The sequence below is a fragment of the Furipterus horrens genome, unplaced genomic scaffold (assembly GCF_987537825.1).
Source record: "Furipterus horrens unplaced genomic scaffold, mFurHor1.1.pri manual_scaffold_6, whole genome shotgun sequence".
Taxonomy (NCBI): Eukaryota; Metazoa; Chordata; class Mammalia; order Chiroptera; family Furipteridae; genus Furipterus; species Furipterus horrens.
The window spans coordinates 191,776,448-191,792,190 of record NW_028327176.1 but is presented as its reverse complement, the minus strand read 5'-3'; positions in this window follow the sequence as shown (position 1 = coordinate 191,792,190).

Genomic DNA, 15,743 nt, shown 5'->3' with positions numbered 1-15,743 from the left:
CCCATGCTCAGCGGAGAGCACAGCACGCAGAACGGCTTCCCTGGCCTGGATGGCGTGACACAGAGCGTGACAACTTTATTTCTCATCTGCTGGCACTAGGAGAGCTAGCACTTGGGCAGTGACAAAGGAGTCTATGAATTCCCCATCGCCTCTCCCAGTGCCTGCAGCCCTTCAGGAAATTAGGGAATTGATTATCTCCTTTCTTCATTGCAGCAAGACTGTCTCAGGAAAGATTTGTAGATTAATTAATGGAGAGGCATGAGTTCCTGATAATTATATTACAGCTCCTGGAATTGTTTTCCTTGAAATAGATGATATAACTTGAATCTAAAAGGCATGGTTTCCTGAACAACTTTAGGAAAAGCCTGTCTAGTCAAAAATAAAGTTTAGTAAGTAGTTTCCTGCTTTGTCTACTTACGGGGCAGCTGCGTCCCTAATCTGCGTCTGTCCTGGCGTCAGTGACACGGAGCGAGCTCTCCACGTGCTTTGGCTTCTGCAAGCATTTTCCGTCTCCCTCCCAGCTTGGTGTAACCCTGGGAAAATACAGGTCGCTCTTCACTGACCGAGGTGCACCTGGTCAGGTGTGGTCTTCCCTACGACCTGAGGTCTCATGAGGACTTCCGGATGACAGAACCCCGAGACTGTTACATTTTCAGTTGGTGATACATATGTTATCTTGGGTCTTCACCGATACTTAATAGAGAAGCTAGTTCTGCAAAAATGACAGTTCCAGGTTACGAATTTTGGTCCCTTGGTAAAAAATTATATTGAATGACTATGTCAAATCAAAACATCAGTGTTGGGCTCTTGGCATCCTAGTCATTACCGTTTATATTACTTTAGTGCTACTTGATATTTGCTGTCACCTTTTGCCCAGCTTCAGGGAATTAAAGACCACAGCTGAGCACACAGGCTGGGTGTGTCGCCGGCTGCCTGGGTGTCACGTCACCTCTGTTACCTGGTGACCCCGAGATCAACTTCTCCAGCACATGGTTCTCTCCCAGGCCCCGGAGTACCGTCCCAACGTGCTTTTGTTCTTCCCTATCTGGGAGGACAGGGAAGTCACACCCAGTGGCTCACCTTACCCACTAATTGCTTTTAGCTGAATTAAATTAGCAAAGATTATAAATATAATGAAAGTCAATAAAGTGCAAAGGTTAGTGCATTTAGATACTGTTTATGGAAGTCAAAATTTATTTATTGATGTATTTTAGCTACACACACACACACACACACACACACACGTCAAAGTCATTTACGTGTTCTAACCATTTATGCTGGTTTTTCTGTCGTTGGGAATGTGGCCTGGGAAAATAACCAGAAATGTGAACGAATATTGAGGTGAGTTCCTATTTGTTATACTTCCATAATGACAGGTAAAAACTGGAAAGAATTCATAAGACCGGCTGTATAATTTTAATTAAAGTAAACGGTGAACACAAGCTATATTAATGGCTCGTAATAAACAAGTATTCTGCATCCACAGCACATTCATGAGGAAAAAAATTGAGGTGAAAAAAATCCTAAACTATTAACTGTTATGCCTGGAAGTGAGGATATTGCCAACCGTCATTTGCTCCTCGATGCCTTCCCCTCTAACACCACATTTCATAATTAAATACCATTAAACGGCGACGGAAAAAGGCCCCCCTGGCCGCCCGGAAGCGCTTTGCCCGTTGCAGCCCCGCCCGTTTGCCCGGCGCTGGTCCGCACTGGAAGGCCAGCGGCTCGGGCAGCGGACCCCGCGGCGTGTGTGTGTATTTCAGGCTTATTTCCGAGGGTATTTGGCGCACCGCGTGCATCAGGCAGAAGGGCACACGGTCCAGCTCTCACCTCCAGTGAGGAAAGTAAAAAGGGACGCGAGAGCCATGGAAGGACCACAGGAAAGGGTGCGCAGCGCTCCGGAGCGCACCACGGCCTCACCCAGCATTCCTGGTGGCTCCTTGGGGCTCATGCACGTCATTCTGGAGCGTGCACGACAGGGGCCGCCCGCCTGCCCGTCGGCCCGGGGCAGTCCCCACAGTGGGTTCATGCGACGCAGAAGGAGCAGAGCGGGGCGTGGCCGGGCTGCCAGGGTCACATCCGACACGTAGCTCCTTCCTTTCCCCCGGGAGGGAGGGCGGCTCCGAGCAGCCGAGCACCTTCCCCAGGTGACATGGCCGGGAGGTGGCAGGGCTGGGCCGGGCCTTGGGTGTGTAGCCCAGACGCCTGCTCTGGCCATTGTCCCTGCTGCTTGATCGGGGATCAGGGATTGTGTCACACCGCTCCCACGGGACTGAGTGTGGGACCCTACCGGGTGACCACAGGCGGTCACAGGAGGCTCAGGTGGCCGGGGACCTAGAGAGAGCACAGCGCCTGGCCTCTGTGCTCCCCCCCCCCCCCGGGGGGCACAGAGCAGGTGCTTCTTGTTACTGCGCCCCTGCGAGCTGGCCGGCTCCCTGCCCCGCGCCGAGTCCGCTCATTGCTGCCGGAACCCGGCCCTGAGCGCGCCTTCACCCCGCGCAAAGGCACCGGCTCAGAGCCGCCCCCTCCCCAGCCTGGCGTCCGAGTCTGTCCCGAGCCGTTGGAGGCGCAACGCCGTTCCTCACACATCCTCCCGGTGGACCCTCAGCATGGTCTTCCCCTTCCCAGCCCCTGCGGGACAGGCTCGGCGGGTTCTTCTCCCGCCTGCCGTGCCTCCCCCACGTTCAGGGAGCGGCAGTGGGGTCTCTCCCATGACAGGAGACATTTCCCCCACGTTTAAGACTCTCAAAATATTTAATGTGAATGCTTCTAGTAGCTCACTCGTTTTCTCTCTTGTGATGCGGACAACGTGGCAAATCGGTCTGCGTGTGGCCCTTGTCATTCGCCCCGTGTGACTGCACGGAGCACCTGAACTGCCGTCGGCCTCGGGTTCCTTATCCCTCGCGTGGTTAAGTCGGTGCTGCAATCACGGGCTTGTTCTCGGGAATGAAAGTGTTAGATGCAGTCTTGTCTCTGGCACACGGCAAATGCTCGACAAATTAAAGTTAAATAAATAATCACATGCCTTCTGTGACCTCACTCATCTCGTCATCAGGCCCTTGTGAGGGACACTGCCATCATCAACCTGCCAAGGATGAAACCAGGCGCAGACAGGTGAAGCGAGTCACCCTGGGTCCCCGGGCAGCGAGGGCAGCAGCACCCACCGCTGGGAGCTGGGGGCTGGGCGGAGCCTGCAACCCGCCGCCCTGAACCACCTTTACTCTGCGGCCCCAGGAGAAGGAGGGACGGGGCTGCGTTGTATCCCTGCTGTGCACTTGGGTGGCAACTTCAGGACGTAGAGAGGACAGAGCCCGTTGGCTACTGGAAGGTGGACCCAGCGCTTGGGGTTCTTTCGCGGGCCAGGTAGCGCGCACCTGAGCCGAGGCGCCGTGGAGGCTCCCAGCAGCCGCGCCAGGTGAGCGCCATGGGCCCTGCACGCCTGCGCCCCATCAGGGCGTCCACGCCACACCGTGCTGCCGGCCGCGGGGGTGCCCAACTCTGCTACCCGCGAGGGCGGCTCGGGCCCCCGAGGCCGCCCCTCTCACCCTGCAGCTCCGTGTGCCACCGACTCTGCGCAGTGCTGCGCTGACCTCACGCGCTTTCTTCCGGCCCCGCCCGGGGCCAGGGCGTCCCTGAGCCCAGCGAGCTGGGTCCCACGCGGCGTTTATTTCTCCTCTCCTGCGGAAGACGTGTCAGTGATGTCACTTGTTTCTATGGCATTCACGTTAGAAACATGTGATTTGAAGGACTATATTTCATTTAGTGCATTTTATGAGGACGACAGGGAAAGAGTGTATTTATTCCCGTCTAATGTACGTGTTCGTTGGCCAATGATCCAGGGAACTACAAGCCCAAGCCAAAATAAAGTGGGCTCGCGGCGAGCGTTTTTGGAGACATGCTGAGCAGTTCCGAGCACGAGGAAGAATGTATCAACTTTCGGGGCGCTGTTTCTCAGGGAGCGCTCGCCCCAGCTTCTCTCTTCCACAGAGGAGACAGCGCCAAGTCTGCGAGGGGCGCGTTCTCTCTGCTCCCCCGCTGGTGACATCACAGCATTAACTACCTGCGCTCCACCGACACACCTCGGCTCTGCTCCCCTGTCCCCCTGCCGCTGCTGGGGGGCGGCTGGGGGCCTGCAGCTCCCACCCTGTCGGTAGTCTACTGTGTGCTCTGTGCAGGGGCAGCCAGAGCAGGCTGCACGCCCCCCCCCCCCCCGCCCCAGGGGCTGGGACCCCCGAGAGGGGCCGGGACCGCAGCGCCCAGCGCGCTGAGCTTGCACCCCTGAGTAGGGTGGGGGCTTCGGGCGGGTCTCCCCACTCTCCCCGCGCTCACCTTTCTGGTCTCAGAAAACACTTCACCGTCTCGTACTTTCACGGCCCCGGTTAGCTCAGCCTGCGCCAGAAATTCCATCGGTCTCTGGGGAGAAAACGTTAGAAATCCTGCATCAAAACTGTTCTCAGCCCCTTTGCGACTGGAAAGGGGGCGGAGAAAGAAGCGGCCTCCAGTCCTGACCCGGGGCGGCGTGGGAACGTGTTCAGGTTTCAACCAAAGGCTCACGTCCAAATGCAAAGTGTGCATTTATGTCTGCAGGGGGCAGAGGCCAAACCGCAGGGTGACCCCGTAAATAGTGACTCGGCTTCACACCGGCTGTCTCCTCACTCGGCCTCGCTCTCCCAGGTATCTTGTCTAAATCCATCCATTCGTTTAAACAAAGCGCTAACGTGCATGTAACATACAACATGCCCCCTGTGTCCAGAATATACTTCCCAGCGTCCCTGCCAGTCTTTGGCATGTGTGCTGCTGGAAGAAAAACGAGACTCCCCAAAGAAGGCTGACTGGCAGGTCTGTGAAGTCCAAGGTGAGCTGCGACCTGAATGACAGGTGGAGGACCGTGCCGGATGCTCAGGCCGGTCTCGCGCCGCCTGCAGGGGGCAGCAGAGCCTTGGGGATCGGCCTGCCCTGGAGGGAACCGCGGTAAACGTTCTGGGTCATTTCCACTCATCTTCACGTGCCAGACTGCGCCTAAGTGCTTTCTGTAGAACTGACCCTGAAATCGCATCATCTAATCTATAATCGTGTACTGCCAACGTCTCTCCCTTTTACTGCATATCATGGCATTAATTCAGCCAGACAGGGACCACTGACAGCGTGGGGCGACCTTCTGCACAAAGGAGACCCTCGTGGAAGGCAGACACCCCGACAACCGGCCTGAGCCAGAGGAGGGAACTTCAAGGGGAAGGAGGGAGCATGGCGGGACACTCACGAGCGCTTTGTAGCTCTTCCTTTGCTCATCTTTAGCACCTTTTCCTTCGCATTGAAAACATAGGATTATTTTTTTTTAATTTAAGACACATTTGCCTAGGTGTCCAGTTGAACAGACTCCTGTATTTAGGAAAATCTTAGCTGTGATGTTTTAAAATACCTTTCCTGGAGACGTACGATTGGAAGTGGATGTCAAGGGCTGGATTTCACAGCATAGAAAGCAGGCCATGTCATCCTCCACTTCTTCTGGTGACATCTCAGCGGTCGCAGGACTGGAAGGCAGAGCATCGCAAGGAAATGGCCGTGATGGAGCTCAGGCCGTGGGCACACCACAGGTGTCCCGAACTCAGGGTTGAACTGACGAGCTGTAAGGACGAAGAAAGATGCCCCCCCCCCCCCAACACTCTCTAGTTTTCCAGGAGAGTAAAAGAATGCTTTGCTTATTAGGAAGATTGTAATCGTTGTCCCAGGCTCTAGATGGTACTGCAGAACCGCCGTGGGTTTTCTGTGCTGCTGTTTATGACAGCCTTTTCTCCCACTTTTCAGGGCGTCTGGGGCGTTTGCAGGAGAAAACAGCAGCTATAGAAAAGAGCAGCGAGGAGGTAAAAAAGGCAGTGTTGTCATTGCAGTCAACAAGGAAGCCTCCGTGCCTGAGAGTGACCAGCTGGACGTGCATACGTGGGTCCGTTTTTAGTCCCTGTATTTAGAATAATTTTCAACTATGACAGCCAGAAGGTTCTAAAAGTACTTAATGGTCTTATGCTGCAGCCGTAATGAGTTATGCTAAATTGAAATGAGATTGGTGTGAAACTTACTAGCAGATAAAAAGAGGCCTGTTTCTTCACAAAGTACGTGCTGTGGGGGCTAAAGCAAAGTTAATACTCTTCCTCCCACCTTCTAGGTGCTTCTAGCTGCGTTACTACCAAAATAAGAGACAGGGCACCAAGAGGAAATCAGATTTTTAATACATGCACACAGGGAATTCCCATAAGCTGGAAAACTCCAAAGACAGTGAGGCAACACTGGGTAAATGGGGTCTGTTCAGGAGGTATCCAGCCATGTACTATGAAAATAGAGACATTTATTGAGGAAGATACAAGACACAAGAAACATTGTACACAGGACAAGGACACCTCAGTTCCCTTCAAAGCAGGCACCTTGGGACCTCACACAGCTCTCCCAATCGCCACCAGTTGCCCTGTCATATTTTCCTGAATCTCATCAATCGCCTGGAATATCTTCTCTTTTAAAGGTGATTTTAGTTTTCGGAAAAGCCAGAAGTCACAGGGTGCCAAGTCTGGGCTGTAGGGGGGCCGAGTCATCTGGGTGATTTGATGTTTCACCATAAAACTCTGCACAGGACGTGATGCGTGAGTGGAGAGTTGTTGTGATGAAGCTGTCAATCACCAGTTGCCCACAGCTGCAGCCTTCTGGGTTATTTGAATAGTTTCCACAAAGGAATGTTCAGGCTTAATGCAAAATTTGATGCAGATTCATTGCTCTACTCAGTCATTTTGAATGTGACAGCCACACAGCACACACGCTCACTCAATGGTGTCTACCGCCCCCATTGGCCAGTACAGTGAAGTCGCCACTGTTCACACACGCGCATTCCAGTCCACTCTCCTTGGCTGCCGGGTTACATCAATATAATGCAAACAGTTCTCGTTATATTAACAATGGCTGGAATTTTTCTGGACAGACCTTTTGTGTATATGACACTTAGGACAAGAGAGAAAAATTGGGGGCATGGGGTCATAGACTTCAGAACTTAGAGTGGGCAGTTCACAGGTGGCTGAGGACGAGCTGAACACACGTGGCAGGAACGTCTGTGCTGGGCAGCTCAGAAACCACGGCACAGGGCATGTAGCTCCCAGGCCCTGCCTGCAGCGCTCCGTCTGCCTCACGTAGTTCTGACTAGCCCAAGGCCACGTCCTCAAACTCCCTTCCTACCGCAGGTTTCTCTGCCTGAGTCTCTTGAGCTGCAAGGGAGGGAGGCCAAAGGGTCTTTCTGAGTCTTTTGTTTCTTGATTACCAGCTTCAAGTCAATATCCCAAATGGCAGCTTCTGGGTGGGAAACTCTGCTCCCTCCAGAGCCACGCCCCTTTTCTCCGAGTTAACTTTCCGCGCGCGAGCGCGGTGCAGGCTTACACCTGCAGGTGCGCTTCAGCTCCCTTTGAGTCAAGAGGCAGCTCTTCGTGTGAGTGTCGCCCGTGGGTTCAAGCACAGGCGCACATGACAAGCCCACACAGGCCTGGGCCAGGTTTCTTCAGACACCCAGGGCCTTGGATAGCCTTTTAAAACATGCGGTTAACTTCCTAGACAAAAAGTATTTCAAAAGAAGTATTGCAACACATCCTTCCTTCTGCTGAGGTAGAGTGAGGCGAGGAAGAAGAAAGCTCGTACCAAGCTAAAAAGGCATTGAGACACGGCTATTTATAGAAAACGTCGTGGGCCTAGTTACAGAGCTGTTCAGGCAGGAGGTGCTTCTTCCCGTAAATTACACGCCAGGGGCGCTGGGTGTAGGCTTTTCCCTTGAAACCCATGGCTGGAACGCCGTGGCCATTGGCCTCCCAGGTCCTCCCCGGGCAGGACTCCGAGATGTGCTGTGGTGCTCCTTCCCATGTCCTTGACTTCATTATTGTCCCCCAGCTCCCTCCCACTCCGGCTCCCCCAGGAGCGAGCTTCACCTGCACTGTTCTCAACAGTCCCTTTAAATCCATCTCCCCCTTTTCTATCATGGAATAATCTCCCCATTTTCAACCCCCCCCCCACTGCCATGTTGCAGAACCCCAGCATCTGCTGTTTTGGAACAGCCATGGGGTCCGATTGCCTGTTGCCGAGAAGTGCGACTCTCAATACAAAAGCTGGGTGGAAAAGAAAAGGGGGTTATTTAAAAGTTTTATAGATTCATAATAGTGATGGGTTTCTGTCCTTAGGTCCCACTCCCTTTAAAACACCCCAAGACACAGAGTCCTGCTTCCCCGTGCTGAACCAGGCCAAGCTTCAGAATACACAGGTCAGAGGTACCGTCTTTCAGAAAAGCAAAGTCTGTGACTCAGCATCACTGGTTGCAGCTCAGCCTTTCAGGCATCTCCCACTAATCCGTGCTTGGTTAAGGGGGGTCCCCACCATTCCAGCCTCATCAGCAGTGCCGCCCTATTCTCCAGCCAGGTTTCCCAGTGGGTCTCCTCTGTCTTACTCCAGCTCTTAACTCAAAACCACATGGCACCTCCTTTCACACCAGAGCTCAGAGCCCATCGGGGCTGTTCTTCATCCTCTCAAACAGCATGGCCCCCATCCTCATGGTTCTCCCCTTTTCTTCCATCTCTCCCCTTCAGGAAAGGCTCTGCTATCTCCTCGTCATTGGTATGCAAAGTGTCTTCAACAGTATCATCCACCATTTTAACGCCCTAAGTAGGCCCTAGCTATCAGCCTGCCACACATATGCAAAGTACCTTAAAAGCCCTATTATTTCCTTCCTCCATCCCCCAAGCCATGGGCTGTGGGGGCTTTGGGGAGGGCTGATCCATTACACCCACACACGTGTGCGTACACACACACACCATCTGTGTGCCAGGTTCTACCTCATAAACACTGTGATTGCATGACCTAACCTTCATCTGTGCGCTGACACCATCTGTATTTTGCGGTGAAGGTAGTGAAACCCAAGGGGCTAAGCAACTTGTCCAGGGCTCCAAGCCACAGATAATAGAAATTAAAACCCAACCCCTCTGATTCCCAGTCCTGTGCTGCTAACAACTCCATTACAGGCCTTATCATAGTGTATGAAAACCTACTCTATTGAAAAAGACCATCAACAAAAAGCCCGGCAAATGAAAAACTCTCTTCTGGGCCCTTGCCCCATATCCATCTGCCCACTGCCTCATCCCTGCCATTAGTTCATGTGTCGCAGCTCCTTGTGGGCCTACTCTGCACCAGTCACGGTTTTGTGGGAGTCACAGCCTTGGGGACATAGCTGCACACACACACACAGTGCTGATGGCAGAGCTTTGTATCGAGAGCGGGCTTCTCCGAGCCTTCCCCTGATTATACTAGTGTGTGTTTGCATGTGTGTGTGTGCGCACACGACCAGGGTTTGCTCCGGTAACACGAACACCCCAAGTCTCAGTTTCTTACAATCACAGGTACACGTCTTACTCACGGCAGAAACATGTTCAGCGCTGCCCCTCCTGCTCGCTTGTCCTGACGCCCGGGCTGAGTCTGGTGGAGGCCAGTGCCTGGCGAAGCCTCTGTTCAGATGTGGCCTTTCATGTCCCACTCACGGGCCCGAGCGTGTCCCACGGCAGTCCCAGAGCTGAAGACTGGGGGACAGCCAGTGACGGTGGCACATGAGGATACAGGACCCGCCAGCAGGGAGGGAGCAGGTCAGTAAAAGCAATGACATGACCCACCCGCCATGTGATGGGCGAGACTGTTCTCTCCTGTCTGTCACGGGAGCCCGACTGTGCCCCGTCCCTCTGAGTCAGGCCACTAAAACGCTGGGACACGGAGCAATGCCTTGCACAGGGAAGATGGTCAGTAATGCTTCTTTTACTTAATCGGGTGGAGCTGAAACATACTTAATTAAAGAAAACACATGATGAGAGTAAGTGGCTGGGAGCAGATGACCTGGAGCCCCCGCTCCGATGCCCCGCTGGTAGCCGTGTGTTTGCGGGGACAGCGTAGTACGCAGTACTGTCTGCACCTCGCGTCCCTGCTCCGGGGAAGCACCGGGCAAGGCGGCCGAGGACCGCGGAGCCTGGCCCCCGGGAGCCCCACGCGTGCCTCTGGGCTGGTCGTCTCTGTCCAGTCCTGTCCCCCAGGGAGGCTGTCCGGCGCTGAGGGCGCGGCTACCCCGAAAGGCCGGGTTTCCCCTCTGTGTGCGCGTCCTGCCTGCTGCTGGCTCTGCATTAGGGACCGCGGGGTTGGGCACTGGGAATGTCACATAGGACTGTCGTGTATCAGATTACACAGCTATAACACGCATGCTGAAAGTACGTGTATGTGTGCATCAGGGCACCTAACCAAAGGTCCGTCCGAATGAAGGAGCCGCTACTTTCCTTCGTCACGCCAGGTGGTGACGGGCGTTCGTGGAGGCACGGTGGAGACACGCGTCCCTTGGGAAGAGGCGCAGGGCCAACGTGGGGACGGCGAACTGTCCACAGTCACCTAAAGTGGGTGAGGTCTCCGCCGGGGGACGGAGAGCCGGCTCGGAGGCCTTCTGGCCCTGCCCCGGGGGCCTGGCTTTCTCCAGGCGGCAGTGCTTATCCAAAGCCAGGAGCACACGTCGCACCGCATCGCTGTGATTAACTGATGTGCTCGGATATCGAGACATCTGGGTTTGTTTTTTTTTATGACTTTTAAACATCTATTATGAAGCACACGTACCAAGTGGACGGAATAGTATTGATAGCATTTCTACATTTAGAGAGTAAATGCTCTCAGTATGGCTGAAGCCCCTGATGCCCAGGGCTAATCCCTTTTCCCTGAGGAAAGCTTTTGAGTTTGGTGTTGGTCATACGTACACATTTACTTTGTCATTTTATTTTAAAATGCATGTATCATTAAATTGTGTATGATAGTCTTGCATATTTTGAAATAGTAAATAATTGAGAGAGGCATTTTTGATCCCTGAGATGAAACTGTGTTGAGATCTATAGGCATGCCTCCATTTTGACTACGGTGAAGTATTGCATGTTGTAAAAATGTTCCAAAATATAAGCTCGTTCTTTTTTCACTGAGCGTTTTCATAGGAAAAATACAAACAATGGCCGTTTATTAAACATGTCCATTTGTGGATCTGGGACACAATTTCTCTGGAGTACCAAGGTTAGGGAACAGGTTTGCCGGGTCACGTGGTAGGCAAACACTCACAGGATGTTGTGATGGCCACATTCACCCCCAGGGGAGCTGCATAAAGTTGTGTGTGTGTTATCAGTGATTCCATTTAACATCTTAATTTGCGGCCAATGAATGATCATCCTCTAAACATGGTTACTTTCAATGTAGAAGTTTACTTCCTGTGCGCCTTACATTTGGGTAGGTTTCCTTTCCTGTGAACTGTCTACATCGCCACCATTTCTTCACTGTTCACCATGCAGAGTCTCCTTTTTCTGCCGGTTACATGCACTGAGAAATCTCCCCCCAGAGGACAGGCTGTCTTCCCACTTTCTTACGGTGCATTTAGGTGCAAGTACTTGTTAGTACTCGGGAAACTGACCTGACGCGTCTACTGTTCCATATTTAACAAGCAATTCCCCAATTCATAAAACACTTTCTATAAGTCCTTCCAATGTTTTAAAGCATCTTCTTTTTATTTTAAGAATTCATTCTACCCAGAGTCAATGTCTGTGTGAGGTGTGAGGTACAAATCTGGTTTAATCTTTCCCGCTACATCCCAGCCAAGTGGCAGATCTCCGTTCTCGGCCCATCACTCACATGCTGACCTGCGACTCCACTTGTGTGTGTGTGAACTGTCCACGTGTATGGACAGCGCTAATTTCTTCCTCAGATGCATCTTCTTTTCCATTGGGTTTTGTAATTCCTTGTATGTAGATATTACAACTTTAGAGAATCTTGATATCTGGTAGGGCAACACCTTTCACATTTTTCTTCAGAATATTTTTGACTCTTAACTCTTTCTAGCTGCATGAAAATTGCAGAGTCAGCTTGATAAGGTCCGCAGAGTGTCTGTAGATGCCATGATATTCTGTGTATAAATGATAAAATGTGGGTATCAGGGCGGCCTCAGAACTGTTGTTTCCTTCTCTTGCGTTCGTGTGAGACGTGAGACGTCAGCACAGCGACAAATAAAGCTGGTCCCAGCGTCCGCTCCTGTCCTTTGCGGAGGAGCTATGTCAGCCTGGTCACAGCCGTGCATCTTCCTTGCTGCAGGACGTTCTGTTCTCTGTGTGTGCTTGAATTTTTGTAGTTGCTTTTTCCAAGGTTGAGGGAGATGGTTTTACTCAACGCTTGCAAATAAAATTTATATGAGTGCTGAATTTTATCCAATGCTACTCATTCATGAATTACATTAATTGGTTTTCTAATTTGAAACATTGAATTTCTTCACATTCTCTTTTGAGAATAATATTTATCTCTTCTTATATATTCATACATTAGATTACCCAACATTGTATTTAGCTGTTTTGCATTTCTGAAAATGTATCCAGTTATGACTGAATTTTCTATTTGTCACTCACCACACAACACTTACCTTTATAGGTTTACTAACCTCACAAACTGGAAAATACTTTCTCATTTTTATTCTCGGAAACAGCTTTGATACATTGGAATTAATTTTGTCTTGAGTGTTTTTGAAGTACTGTTAAACATTATGGATTGGTGTTTCACACATGAAAAACTTTAAATTTATTAAATTATTAATCAAATTTGATTAAGGAATATGGGACTATTTGTATTTCTAAGTCTTCTTAAAACATTTTGGAAAGTTGCATTCCTAATTTTCTTCTTTTGCCTAAGCTTTCAAATTCATTGATGTAAAATTATTAATAATATTCTTTATTATCATTTAATGTCTCTGGCACCTGTGTTCTCTCTTGCTCTCATTTTTTAAAAACTGTAACCAGTAAAACAACGGTTTGTATATTTTAGGGACATCTTAATTAAAATTATATTTTTATCTTTGTTAATTATTTCTACTCAGTACTTATTTTTCTCTTATTGATTTCAGCTTTGATTATTATTTTTTCTTTTTACTTTTAAATAATTTATTTTATTGGTTACTTCTCATATTGACTTCTTAAGATTAATTTTCAGCCATAATTGCAGCTATGACAGTGATTTGAGGTAAATTTATAGCCTTAAACATATGTGTGTACATATTTAATTTAATCTAATGTGCATATTTAATGACTGAATTATACAAATTATTTATTTATGATCAGACATCGGCTTTCTCGGTAGACCTTGAGCTACATTAATCACACGCGTTCACACATCACTCTTTGCAGTTCATTCCCACTTGTTTCAGATCTTTATGTGGTTAATTTTCTAAAATTGTCAGTGTGTGGCTTTTAAAAAATATAGGTCCTGCTGCATTCAGTTCAAGTTTTTTCATTACTTTATTCTCTTTTTTCAACATTATCAGTCTGTTTTAGAGATGACTGTCTCTAAATTCTTTTATATAATGGAGAACTCATTTCTCCTTGAAGTTTTGTTTCTTTTTTCACTATATATATTGAGGTATGTTAATGAGTGCATTCATGGCTAGACTTCTTTTCCTATTGAATTACGTATCTTTATCACTGTATAATTATCCTTTCTTGTAAAGTTGGACCTTATTCCTTAAAATTTTTATTACGTTTATGTAAAGTTCTTGCCCAATAAGTACTGCTTCATCTTTTAAGTCAATGGTGTTTTCTTACGTTTTAGATCTGCATCTTATACACAGCGTAAGGTTTTGGAATTGTATGATTTAACTACATTCTCTCTCCTAACTGGAGCACGGAATCCTGCTTTTGCTATGATTAGTCATCAAATTAGATCTTTTCATTAGTTTATTTGTTTTTTCTACACCCCCCTTATGGCGCTTGTCCTCTTATGTCGGCAGATTTGGGAAGCAGGTGGCAGCTGGGCAGGGCTGTGTTTAGAAGGCTGGTGCCTGTGCTCTGAGGTCCCAGGTCCTGTCTCGGGAGCCCTGTGCTTCTTGGTGCGGAGCGTGTCATCGTCTCTGCGGCTGCGTGTGAGTGTGGTTATGTACCTCCTAGGCTGGTCCTGAGCACTACACGACTTACATTTTGTAGATTGTCTTGTACAACCCCAGCCGCATGGTGGTGTCCGGGCATGCGGTGGGTGGGAGGCCTGGCTGCAGAGCAGTCACTCCACACCCACGAGTGCTGGTTGCGGGTGAGCAGAGAGTTCTGTTCCTCGGAGCTCATGCTCTTCCCGGCAGCGGGACTACAAGCAGCAGCACCGAGCATCGGCATGGGAGACCTCCGCATTTACTTCTTGTGACAACCCCGAGAGCCGTCTTCATATGCACCTTTATGTCCCTGTCCAGACAGCTTTTCTGCTAACACCTAGGATCACGTTTTTGCGTTTCGCTCTCGCGTAGATGCAGCACCTGCTCATAGCCTGCTTGCCTATGTTGCAAATCACAGCTTGTCCGTGGGCTAGAAGCAGGGCCCGGTGTCCTGGTGCCCAGGGGGCGCCTGGTATGACACACGTGCACTCGCCCAGCGGGCAGGTGGTTACCTGCCATGGGTCCAGGGCTTCCTGGGAGGTGAGGGGCCCATGGCAGTGCGTGGAGATGGTGGTCGGTCACCTCCAGTTCAGGGCTGCACCTCCCTTCAGCCAGAGAGCGGCCACGTGGAGGAAGCCCAGCGTCCCTGTGTGCAGACTTCACACCCACGAGGGCCTTCAACACACGTGGAAATGGAAGAGCTGCCATGTGACACACCCAGTGCTCCTGGAACGCCTGCTCACCTGTGCGCCAAGCCTGCTGGTCTTTCAGCCGGTGGCCAAAGGCACGCAACAGCAAGTGACCGTTTCTACAAGGAACATCATTTGCTTGGAGTTGCTCTTCTGAGCAGAAGTTTCCCCAATCAGATCTCCTTTCTGGGATATAAAAAAAATGAAATAAATATGAACGCATTTGTCAGATGCCAGCCAAGAAAGTCTCAAACCGGTAACTCTTCTGCAGACCTGAGAAAGGAATCTCCACAGCCCGATAAATTCTGTGGTTCATTATTTGTTATTCATCCCATGAAGAAACACAAATGAAAAGACCAGACCTTTCCCAGGCAGCAGCCGGGCTCTGACAATAGTCAATAGTAGCAGCTAATAGTTCTGCAATTTAAGATCTGCAGTATAATGATACATTTGTAAACACGTTTTTTCCCCGAGAGCAATGGGAGTAGCAATCTGCTGGCAGCAGCATGAAAATAAAACATGTCCTTCCTCCTGGCTGGTACCCCTCTCCTATAATTAGAAATCGTGGGAGAGCCATGCAGTGGGAGGCGAGACCCCGGGCCGGCTGGGGGTAGCAAGAAGAAGGGACGGGGGGCTCCACGTGCTCGGTGTTATGTGCCTGCCCCAGACTCTTACCAACTTATGGTTTCAAACGTGTCACGGTGACCATTCGGTGGAGAGTGGTACCTATGTTTGTGACAGCGGGGGGTCAACAAATGCACGCATGTTGCGGGACAGTGGTGTAGGCGACTGTGACATAGTTACAAACTGAGTCCACAGCCAGACTCACTTCCAAGTCAGAGGCCTTGGTAACTGCTTGTTTCTTGTCCTGCGGTTAGGCAGACTGGCCCCTCGCTGTCCCTTTGTCATAGACGCAGGCACTGAGAATGGTCCCCTAAGAAATAAAGGCCCACTTTTGTCATCTCAGAGGTGTCAGTGGGTATGAGCTGGCTGTGCTCACTCTGGTACCTGTGCACCTACCTGGTCCTTCACCAGAAAACCTGCCCAACCATCAGAAATGCTCAGCACAGGGTTCCATCCGAACA